Raw genomic sequence first — 11,160 nt, 5'->3', positions numbered from 1 at the left:
CAAGTATATGTACCCAGTGGTCACGAACAATCTGAATTATATTCATCCTGAGTGCTAGGGGGAAAAAAATTATAAGAAATATAACTGCCTTTGTAATATCTTGAAAAACTGCATCTGAAACAGAAAAATAGCCCTGAATATAGGAGATCAATGTTAAAGCATAGTAAGCCTCTTCAAATTTGCTTGGGATCAGGATGTAGTATACAACTTAAAATCTACTTGATGACAATTATACAGGTGACAATGATTTGTATAAAAATTGTACTGCATTAAAAATCAATTTATTAACTTTTTTTCCTAGCTCTACTAGTGAACTGATATGGTACAGTGCAGAGAAATGGAGAGTATAAAAAAAATTCTACCTGCAAAAGTTGGATATTTGTACCCTCCTACAATTAATTTAAAACATTTACACATGTGTAAAATACTTTCAGAATCTCTTACGATGCTAAAACAAATATAACTACACTATTATGCCAAAAGCAGAATTCTTTAGTTAAGCTATCATTATTGAAAATGAATTTTTCAATTAGCAGTAATTGTGACTCAGATAAACCCCATTAGCTACAATACTGCTAGTGCACAAAGCTGAAAACTAATTTGAAAGGAAATGAAATTTTAAAAAACTTCACTCAATGACATTATGGTAGATCTCTATCAATTCAAAGATTGAACAAGTAATAAGGACAGAAGGGAATTTACTTTTATAGAATGACTAATAGGTACCAGAGCCATCATATCATCTTATATATAACATGAAATAACTATTATTATCCTCATTTTATAGACTAGAAAACAGCTTCATCTAAACAGGTATTAAATACAGAGCTGAAATTCAAGCTTAGGTGTGCTCCAAAGCTCTTTTTCTATTAGATCTCAATACCTCTCTTAAAAGACCTCTTCTTGAATTAAAATTTATGGGACTTAGGGGCTTTTAAGTTCTAAGAGTTTCTAAAAGATACAGGAGGAAGAATAGAACTAGAAGTCACCGTATGGAAAATAAATTTGCCTTAATTAAAACAAAGTTTCCGCAAAAATTTGTACCTAAAGTTGAAATAAAAATACATCTGCCTATGCATGAATCTAAGACGAATTCATCATATACAATGGCTGAGAAGGTGTATGACAATATGGTGAGAGAATCCAGGCCTGCCAACAAAAGTGCTCAGCACTCAACTAACTGTGCTAGGGTTAGGGAGACCGGATTCCTGCCTCTCCTAAGACACTGGTTCTCACAATTAAACATTCCAAATCTGTATTTCTCAAACTTCATCACTACCTAAAGACACCGGGGTGGAAAATGGCCATAAAGGTAAAAGTTGCACAATTACCCCATACTCTACTTGATAAAGCGTATTACACACAGCAGGAAAATTATGTAAAGTTAACAAGTTATTTAAAATATATAACTTACAGTTTAGTCATTAAAGTTTTAGTCTACCTCCTACAGCTGGAATTTTCAAACCTAACTGCACATCAAAAGCGTCTGGGGAGCCTTTATCAAAATAAGGACTTTTGGGTGGGGGAGACTGGGTGGCTCAGTCAGTTGAGCATTGGGCTCTTGGTTTCAGCTCCAGTTGTGATCTCATGTGTTGCGGCATTGGGCCCCAGATCGGGCTCCCCACTCAGCAGGCAGTCTGTATCAAGATTCTCTCCCTCTGCCACCACATGCCCAACCCCCTCATGTGATGGAGTGCTCTAGTAAATAAATCTTTAAAACAAACAAAATAGGTACTTTTGGTCCTCCTTCCTTGTGGGGCTGGAAAAGTCTAGTTGAAAGAATTTGTTACCTGATTTGATGCAAACAGTTCTTGAGCAAACTTATTTCCTAGAAGATGGTGGCTCTCTCAGCACTATGCCTTAAGTAACGTTATTTGCATTTAGATACTGAAGCTCTCTTCGTGAATCTGACCAAGTGCCCGCCAGATTAGCCACTTACTTGTTGAACAAATTTGAGCGAGTCAAGGATAAGAATAACAAAACGTGCCTTAATCAACTAATATAACTTTGAAAGCACAAAACTGCAAAGTACTAGACAGTATTGGTCTCTATAGAACTCAAGAAGTCATGTATTCGGTCACCTCTCCTCATAGGTTCCTCAAATTTCTTTATAGGGGTGTTTTGGGGGTCAAGCCTACCCCTCAGCACAGGTGAGTCAGATACTATATGTACTTTAACCTAAGACAAAAGTGCTTGTTGACTTAGCCCAAGACTGTTCTAAATAAGCCCATGGCCACCTGTGGGTTATAAGCCATTATTGTTGTTGGCATTCTTCCAACAGGGCAAGAAGCTACTTTTCTCCGGCTCTACTCTGAGAATCTAAGAGGGGAGACAAACCTTGGAGACTGGCTGCACATAAGCTCTTATATACACTCTACAGGTCAAGACTGATAAAAGGATTCTGTGTATTCAAAATCCAGAGTTGGGTTCAGCCACCATGATTCCATCGCTAACACGTAAATTGACAAATCTTAGTCCCAGAGACATTTCATATTACACTTGTATAATCTATTTAATGGACTTTGGGAGCCGTGGCATTTAACATAATTTGTCCTCTGTATTTCACTGAGTGAATGACTAGGGAGGACAAAGATTTATGGACCGAAGAAGTGAGCTAGAATGATTTCTTGGAGAATGGATAGGAGGGAGAGTATAGACAGGCTCTGGTCATGAGCCCAAGACCATAGGGGTCTTTATCTGTTAGGCAAAGATTAGTGAGGTCCTCGGACAAGCTACAATGGAACAAGCCCTGAAGTGTGGATTAACAGTGACATCCACATGGGTGCCCATGAGGCCACTGTACATATTAATGTTTTTTGTTTGTTTGTTTGTTTGTTTTTGAGGGGGCAGGGAGCAAAGGGGGAGAGAGTGAGTCTTAAGCAGGCTCCATGCTCAGCAAACAAGGGGCACCAGCGTATGCCCCTGAGATCATGACCTGAGCCATAATCAAGAGTCAGATGCTTAATCAACTGGGCCACCTAGGTGCTCCAGTAGTGTCTGCTTTGTAAGACTCATGAAAAATCCTTTTACATCACAACTGGGACTTGCTATGGTATTCCTAATTAAAACTAGTTTTTGTCTTATGGACTCAAGGAATCACTGAACTGATCACCCATCCTTTGTTACCAATGTTTAAAATATTTTGCCGTAGCTCTACAAAGAGCTCTTATAGCACTGTCAGGTACAGTTCTTACTGCTTTTCATAATCGCTAACTCATGTAATCTTCACAATTCTATACCATGTACTCACTAATGTCCCCAGTTTAGTAGGCATATTTTTTTCAGATGAGGAAATGGACTTGCCTAAGGTCACAGATGCAGTAAGTAGCACAGCCAGTATTAACACTCAGGCAGTCTGGCTTCTTGGTTCAAGCTATTTGTGTTTTATTGATTGCTAGGGTAACTACAAAGGTGAACATTTAGACTGACCTCACTCAGTGTTATCTTATTTTTCCTAACATTACTTTTTTTTTTTTTTTTTTAAGATTTTATCCATTTATTTGACAGAGAGAAATCACAAGTAGGCAGAGAGGCAGGCAGAGGGTGGAGGGAGAAGTAGGCTCCCTACTGAGCAGAGAGCCCGATGTGGGGCTCTATCCCACCACCCTGAGACCATGACCTGAGCGGAAGGCAGAGGCTTAACCCACTGAGCCACCCAGGCGCCCCCTAATTACTTTTACTTCAACCAATTTTTCCCGCCTAACTAAAAAAAAAAAAAAAAAAAAAAAAAAAGAAAGATAAAAAGTAAAATGTATCTGGAGTGTATTTTTATAAGTCAATTCATGTTGTAAAATGTAGATGAACAGATATTTCAAAAATTAAGTCCTAATCTCTAATTGGTCCCCACAGCATTTTAGATCGACTTTTTTTTTTTTTAACAATACATACAACCTATGAAAAGCAATGCTGGATGCACAGAGAAACTGAACTCCTTGAGGTCTGGAACCGTGTCTTATTAACCTAATACAAATTAAATATTATGTTTTTAAAAAGTGATTTTTGTGTATGGAATGGTCGGCTCAAGAAGGCGTGCGATTTGGAAGAGACTGGGGTTGGTTTCCAGCCCTGAGCAACCAGGAGACAGAACCCTGAAAACTTGGGACCCATCTGTGATGCTCGCGCCTTCCCTCCAGCCTAAGGACGTGATCCCGGCCTGTCTTCTCTCCGGGCCGGTCAGGGACGGTCACCTGATGATCCCTAAAGGACGTTTTCCAATAACGACAACCTCCCACTCCCCTTCCCAAAAGCAGTCAGGTGCGAAACAGGAGCCCAGCTGTCTACGGGAAGATCAGCCCTATTTCCCTTTCCCGTCTCCACCGCTCGCAAGCCCCGGGGGGACTCTCCAGACCACTCCTCGCCTAAACACACCGCCGCCGAGGGCTTCCCTAGAGGTGGACCCTCCCCGTCTCACCACGGGGACCCGCAGCGCCTCGGGCCATCCTGGACCCCGGACCCACCTGCGCCCTTGGTTCCAAAAACGACCCCACAACCAAGGGCAGCGACGAACTCATCCACCGGCGCCGGCGGAAGCTGCGGCCTTGGGACCTGCCATTCGCCACGCTGGGTCAAAGAGAGGGGTGGCGCTGGGAAACTGTACCTCTTCTCCCTTGGGATGTTGGGATCTTCTCGGACTTATTTTAGCTTTTAAGCATTATAAATTATTTAAAAATAAGACTTCGGCGCAAGGTGACGAGACTTGTTGTCGTAAAAGCCATCTCCTTTCCACAGCTTCGTCCTCACCCCCCCCGGAACATGGTATCGCCCTGGGCCTTACCCGCCTCAGAGGCTCGCCTCCAGTTTCAAAATGGCGGCCGCCATCGGGGGTCTTCTGCTGGCTGGTCGTCACGGGTGGTGTTGAGCGAGTATCAGCTTGTCTCGCTCTTGAACCTGGATTCGACTAGGGGTTGGGAAGGGCAGTGGACGGCGTTGGGGGAGGACTGACGAGGCAAGTGGGGGCGGAGGGAAGGAGTGAACCTTTGGATGGGGGAGGGGGCGTCCTCGGCCCTAGGGAGACCCTGGCTCCACCTTGTCCGGGTCTGCGCTGGGGACATGCTCCCGGGTTTTCGGTGGCCACTGTCCTGGCCCGGCGTGGCAGAAGTGCTTATCGAGGGAAAGAAGTGATTTTTCCGTGGGTCTGAAGCCCCCGGTCTTTGTGCCAACCCGCACGATTCACTCGTGTGTTCTCTCCTTCCCTCTTTTTTGCTGTTTCCCGGCTGGATGAGTTAATCCGGCGCCAGCTTTGGCGCCTTTGGCCCTCGTGGTTGCCGTGTTTTTTAGCCTCCTCGCTAGGAGTCTTGCGTGGTTCTTGGGTTCAGAGACCACGAGGCTGCTAAGCACTGGGCACAAAGTAGGCGTTCTTTTTTAGTTAGTCGATTCCAGGGACCTTTTAAGATGTTACTGTGTTTTATTAAAATGGTCTTGGCCTTCTGCTCCTCCCGCTCCCCCCAGCTCCCCAGCTCAGCCCCCCAGCCCCCCCTTTGCCCTCGAGCCCTTCCATCTCTGTTTTATTTGCTCTTAAGTAAGCAGGAGGTCAGACTAGCCTTAACCCCGTCGAGTCCGGCCTCCTGTCACCAGCAGAACATGAATTATCAATTGCCCATTCCCTAATTTTTTATCTTATAACCCCTGTGATTGAGATATATATATATATATATATCTATATATGACCAGGAAAAGACTTTTTGGACTCCGTGAGCTTGGGGGCCAATCCAGATTCCTTCGTTTTCCCTTGGATTTTTGCCTAGTTCCCTTTAGCGGTCTCCAACATGCAAGGTCATCATTTCTCTCGCAAGTAACTGAGAGATAATTGAGATGAAGTAGGAAGTCAGGAAGGAATTGATGATCGTTGGGGTTCATTCTTTAAGCACACATGTATGTCGCTTTGAGTGCTGTGCTTGAATTTGGCGATACAAAGATGATCGCTTTTGCTCTTTGCGTATACATTCAGCATCCATTCAACAAATATTTTTGGTTCCCCTTTTGTGCGAGGTGAAAAAAAAATAACCTCCTGAGACTGCGAAAAAAGCTTCCTAAAGGAGAACTATTTCAATTGGGTCTTGAAGGGTCAGAAGGAATTTACAAGGCTCAGGAGGAGGTCATTCCTGGATCTAGAGACTTGGGTAGTCTTGGCATACTGAGAGAGAGTGGGAGGATAAACGTCCTTGAGCATGCAGTGCAAAGGTGGTTGGTGAAGAAAGAGGGAGATTGAAAGCAGCTTGTGAAGGACCTTGATTTCCAGCTAAGGAGTTCAGATTCCATTTGTTAGAAAGTGCATACTTTGCACAAGGAAAGGGCATGAGTATATTTGGTTTTTTTAGGGTGGTCTCTGACAGCTGTATGGAGGATCAACTGGGAACAGGAAAACTAAGTAAGAGGAAATAATCACTGAGGTAAGGTAATGATTGCCTCAGTTGCAATAGGATAGTGAAGGGTGTGAGAGAGACCTTTCTGAAATGTCAAATAGGATTCAGCAGGTGGCAGCAGTTTGGTGGATGCAGGGTTTTTGGTCCAGAAGACTAAATGGTTGGTGATTCCATTAAAATCAAGCCCAAGATACGTACATAGAAATAGGGTGGTGCCAACCTGCACCTTAAGGAGTGGCCGAGCACAGTGGAGTATGGTACAAAGCATTGATTTTAAAGTCTAGATTTGTGCTGTTACAGTAGCCACTAGCTGCATGTAGCTGTTGAGCCCTTGAAATTGTGGTTAGATTGAATTGGGATGTGCTGTAAATATAAATGCACACTAGATTTCAAAGACTTGGTATGAAAAGGTAAAATATCTCAATAATTAATAGGTTGCATAGGAAAATTATATTTTGAATAAGTTGGGCTCAATAAGGTATATTAAAATTAACTTCACCTGTCAAACTTCTCAGTGTGGCTATGAAAAAAAGTTTTAATTACGTTTGTGGCTTGCGTTGTATTTTTGTTGGGCAGAGCCAATGTAGTCTAGGAATTCATGTGGAGGTGCAATTTGAGCTGGGCCTTGAGACGGCGGTGAGCAGGGATGTCAGCAGCTTGCTGGTGGCCCCATTGCTAGTTAAGGCATTCAGGTTTTTGTTTTTTCAAGCAGTGAGAAGCTTTCAGAGGTTTCTGAGCAAGGGTTAATATGTGGAGAGGTGTTTCAGTAGATTAGTCTGACCGTTATGTTTAGGTTGAGACGAAGAAAGCCTGGAGGGTGAGAAACAGAAACCCAAATATAAGGTGATGAGGCCCTGCTTTAAGGTACTGGTGATGGGAAGGGAAAGGGGGTGATAAACAGGTGAGGCATTTTGAGGGGAAAAGATTCAGGAGTTGGTAACAGACTACTCAAGAAGTAGCCTTGGTTAGATGAGGACTAATGAATTCATGTCAGAATTATAAAGTACATTTGAGGTTAAAGGAATTTAGTCTCAAAATAGAAACAGCAAACTTGGAAGGAGGAAGTGGTCTGCTAAATAGTCTTCCTTTTTATCTCCTTGCTTTCTGTATCTTACCTAATCAATCATACCCACCAGGTAATTTTCCTGAAATACGGAGTTTCCTGTATTGTGTCATCTTACTTCATAGTAGATCGTAAAATGTTTCTCTCTTGCCTGAAGAGCTAGGTCTAGAGTCCAAGACCTTCCATTATCTGGCCCTTTTCTATTCATTAGGGCTTTTCTTTCATTTTTTGCTTATATGAAAGTGTGCCCGGCTGGTTTTTCCACTAAAACTCTGTCAGTTCTTATGTGCCTTTGATCATGTTATTCTCCTCTTTTCAATACCTTTTCTTTTTGTCTCTCCTCAGGTACTCCTAATCCTTAGCAAGTAATTTAAGATCCCACCTCTTTTATGATTCTTAATAATATAAGCTAATGTCGGTTTTTAAAATCTTATTTCCTAAACTGCATATTTTAGCTTGTGATTATGACCAATTTGGTACATTATTATTTTTGTCTTTTATTATCCTTTTATTATCTCTGTTTTATGTAAGCTTTAGCTTCCTAAAATTATAACAAGTTTCTTTTTTTAAAAAGGACCGTTTATTATACTGCTTGCTGTCGCTCATGGTGTTCATGTTAGGGCAAGACAAAGAAGTTAAACACCATAAGTAAAAACAGAAGTAAATCTGTTATACCACATTCATCAGACTCTCTTTATTTTTTAGATTTATAAAGAACTCTTCCCTTGAATTCATGGTGTCTCACCCTATGTACAACTGAGATATCAGTAAGTAATGATGAGCAATTGTATTAAAAATATCTTTTCACCTGTTGAAATCTGGGTCTGTGTGCAGAGCTTTAACATGAACTGATTTACTTCTGTCTGCAAGATCTTTTGTATTTTCACTTCATAATCTAAAGAAAGTGGAAGTTAAAGTGGATTTGAGTAAAAAAGGGTTTCTCTTAGACCATTAATATAATTGTTGCACAGGAGGCTTTTTGGCAGGGAAAATTTTCTTCAGATCCTTTCCAAAGGATTCTTTCCATTAATATCTATCTTTGTATTTACAAAGATTTTTTTTTTAAAGATTTTATTTATTTATTTGACAGAGAGAGATCACAAGTAGGCAGAGAGGCAGGCAGAGAGAGAGAGAGAGAAGGAAGCAGGCTCGCTGCTGAGCAGAGAGCCCTATGAGGGACTCGATCCCAGGACCCTGAGATCATGACCTGAGCCAAAGGCAGCGGCTTAACCCACTGAGCCACCCAGGCGCCCCTGTATTTACAAAGATAATAATCTTCGTATTTCTCCTACCTTATGAATAGGAACATGCTAAGCCAATATATTTTTAATTTTAACTTATTTATTTCATCAGTTCTTTATTGAACAACTGCTGTGTGTTCAAAACATGTGTTAATATAGTAAGGATACAAACATGGGTCAAACCTGGCTTGCATCCAAGAGACCTCTCCCAAGCAAGGAGAAGTGCATATAAATGGGTAACTGTTAATGGTGCAGTAAGGGCACTAAACTCATTTGATACTAGCCATGCTTCATTCATTTAATAAGCTTTTATTGACCCCCCCACTATGTGTTAGACACTATAGAGGCATTGGAGGGTAACTGTACCCAAAATAGATAAGGTCTATTTTTCCGTGGAGTCCATAATCTACTGCTGGGGTGAGCAGGAGAGATGGGGGTGGGCAAAGCAAGTAAATAAGGAGCAGTAAGTCTTTTGAGAGAAGCGGAGTGATGTTACAGGATGTAACCGGTAGACAAGGACGTTAGGGTTGTTAGAAAACCATCTCAGAATAAATTTGAGGCAGGGAATTATACAAACTAGCTAGAGATCTTCGTGACAGTGGAGATAGAAGGAAACTTGAGAAATCGCATGGAGGTAAAAATGCAGCACTTCCAGAGAGACTGGATGTGGGATACGAAGGAAAGGCAGGACTCAAGGGTGATGCCGTCAGAGGTCAGACGATAATTTATAGCTGTGGAACTGGTGAAATTACCTGGAAAGAAAAAAAAAGTCCTACTGAAGAGCCCTGCTGTGTTTAGAGGTAACTAGCAAAGGAGATGGGCGAGTGACCTAAGTTAGATACAAGGAAAACCAGGAGAGGGTTGACACGGAGGCAGAGTGAGGAGAATATTTCAAGGAGGCTGTACACTTACTTTCACTGAATGCTGCTCCGGTTTCTGCCAGTTGTGGCCAGAGAAATAAATGCCCAGTGGCTTAAATTACATAGAGGTTGGTCAGTGACCTTGATGAAAGCACTTCTGATGGGTTGGTGGAGAAAGATGCCAGCTTTGGGAGGTGAGAGAGTGGAGATACATTTGTGGACAAATATTCTGAGAACCTTTGCTGTGAACGGGGAGCATAGAAATGATGAAGTACTTGCCCGGGATTGTAAGATTAAGAGAGGGTTTTTTTAAATTGGGAAATTCTAGAGGATCTGCGTCTGCTAATAGGAGTGGTACATCAGTGATACATGGATAATGCAGGGAAAAGATGGGGTGACTGAAGAGGTTCAGTCCTCTAGAAGACAAAAAATTAGAATGGGATCCAGAGTACTCATGGGGATTGGCCTTAGATGAGAGCAAGGCTATCGATTCCATGTAATTGGAGACACAACAATGTTTATGCAGATGCATTAATAGAGTTGGTATTGGAAAATGGGTTATTTCTAAAGGCTTAGTTTTCTAGTTGAAGAATGAGGCGAGGTTATCAGCTGAGAGTCGGGTGGAAGGAGTGGAACATGATGCTTGAGCAGAGGAGGCATGTAAAATCAGTCTCAGAAATAGTCAGTCTACTACAAAAACTCAGATTGGGGGGCACCTGGGTGGCTCAGTGGGTTAAAACCTCTGCCTTCAGCTCAGGTCATGATCCCAGGGTCCTGGGATCAGGCCCCACATCGGGCTCTCTGCTCTGCGGGGGGCCTGCTTCTCTTCCTCTCTCTCTGTCTGCCTCTCTGCCTACTTGTGATCTCTCTGTCAAATAAATAAATAAAATATAAAAAAAAAAACTTTAGGGGCGCCTGGGTGGCTCGGTGGGTTGGGCCGCTGCCTTCGGCTCGGGTGGTGATCTCAGGGTCCTGGGATCGGCCCCCGCATCGGGCTTTCTGCTCGGCAGGGAGCCTGCTTTCTCCTCTCTCTGCCTGTCTCTCTGCCTACTCGTGATCTCTGTCTGTCAAATAAATAAATAAAATCTTAAAAAAAATAATAAAAACTTAAAAAAAAAACTCAGATTGATAGGTAGTGCTTAGTGCCTGTTTGATACATGTATATATATATTTTTTCCATTTGAGATTTTTGACCATGAATTTAAAGAGCAAATAGCACAGCCTTGGGTTCTTTTCCTCTGGCAACATTCAGTTTCTGCAATAGGCAAAGTGAAGGATTGGGATCAGTCAGAGTTGGAGTTCTGCCAGGCGGCTACAAGGAAAGACCAGAGCAGCCAGGGGCCTGATAGTGTTTTCAAGATACTCGTGATGGATTGTGGATCGGCAGGAAGGATGTGAATGGAGACAGAGGGTGAAGGAGTGGGGGGTGAGTTAGAGATCCGGTGAGGCCGAAGGATCTTCACAGTGGGATTACTGAGTAAGCAGGGCGGGAATGACAGCATGAGACCCCGGAAGGTGAATGTTTGGAAATGGTGCAGCGCAGGTGTGATGAGGTCAGGGGTTGAAGTGAGATGAGGTTACTGGAATTGAGAAAGTCGGGGGATTGGAGTCAGTGTTGAGTTACTGAGGAAGAC

At 42.6% G+C, this 11,160-nt stretch overlaps 1 protein-coding gene and 1 pseudogene across 3 annotated transcripts in view; one reads left to right on the top strand and one right to left on the bottom strand.

Moving 5' to 3' along the window:
* Positions 1–435: 435 nt before the first annotated feature.
* On the bottom strand, positions 436–590 carry LOC116592084 (annotated as a pseudogene).
* A 4,180-nt stretch (positions 591–4,770) lies between these two features.
* Positions 4,771–11,160, top strand: part of CPSF2 (cleavage and polyadenylation specific factor 2) — a 33,689-nt gene continuing 27,299 nt past the window's right edge. Inside the window, exons 1-2 of one of the 3 annotated variants that reach the window (XM_032344632.1) lie at positions 4,771–4,945; positions 8,131–8,192. The gene's annotated coding sequence lies outside the window, so the exon portion shown is untranslated. Of the gene's footprint in view, positions 4,946–6,300; positions 6,368–8,130; positions 8,193–11,160 lie in introns of those variants that run through there. The other 2 variants (XM_032344633.1, XM_032344634.1) reach the window with 2 other exon arrangements.

The sequence above is a fragment of the Mustela erminea genome, chromosome 5 (genome assembly GCF_009829155.1).
Source record: "Mustela erminea isolate mMusErm1 chromosome 5, mMusErm1.Pri, whole genome shotgun sequence".
In the NCBI taxonomy this organism is placed as follows: domain Eukaryota; kingdom Metazoa; phylum Chordata; class Mammalia; order Carnivora; family Mustelidae; genus Mustela; species Mustela erminea.
Note: the sequence above shows the minus strand (reverse complement) of the source record. Positions and strands in the feature narration are given on the sequence as shown.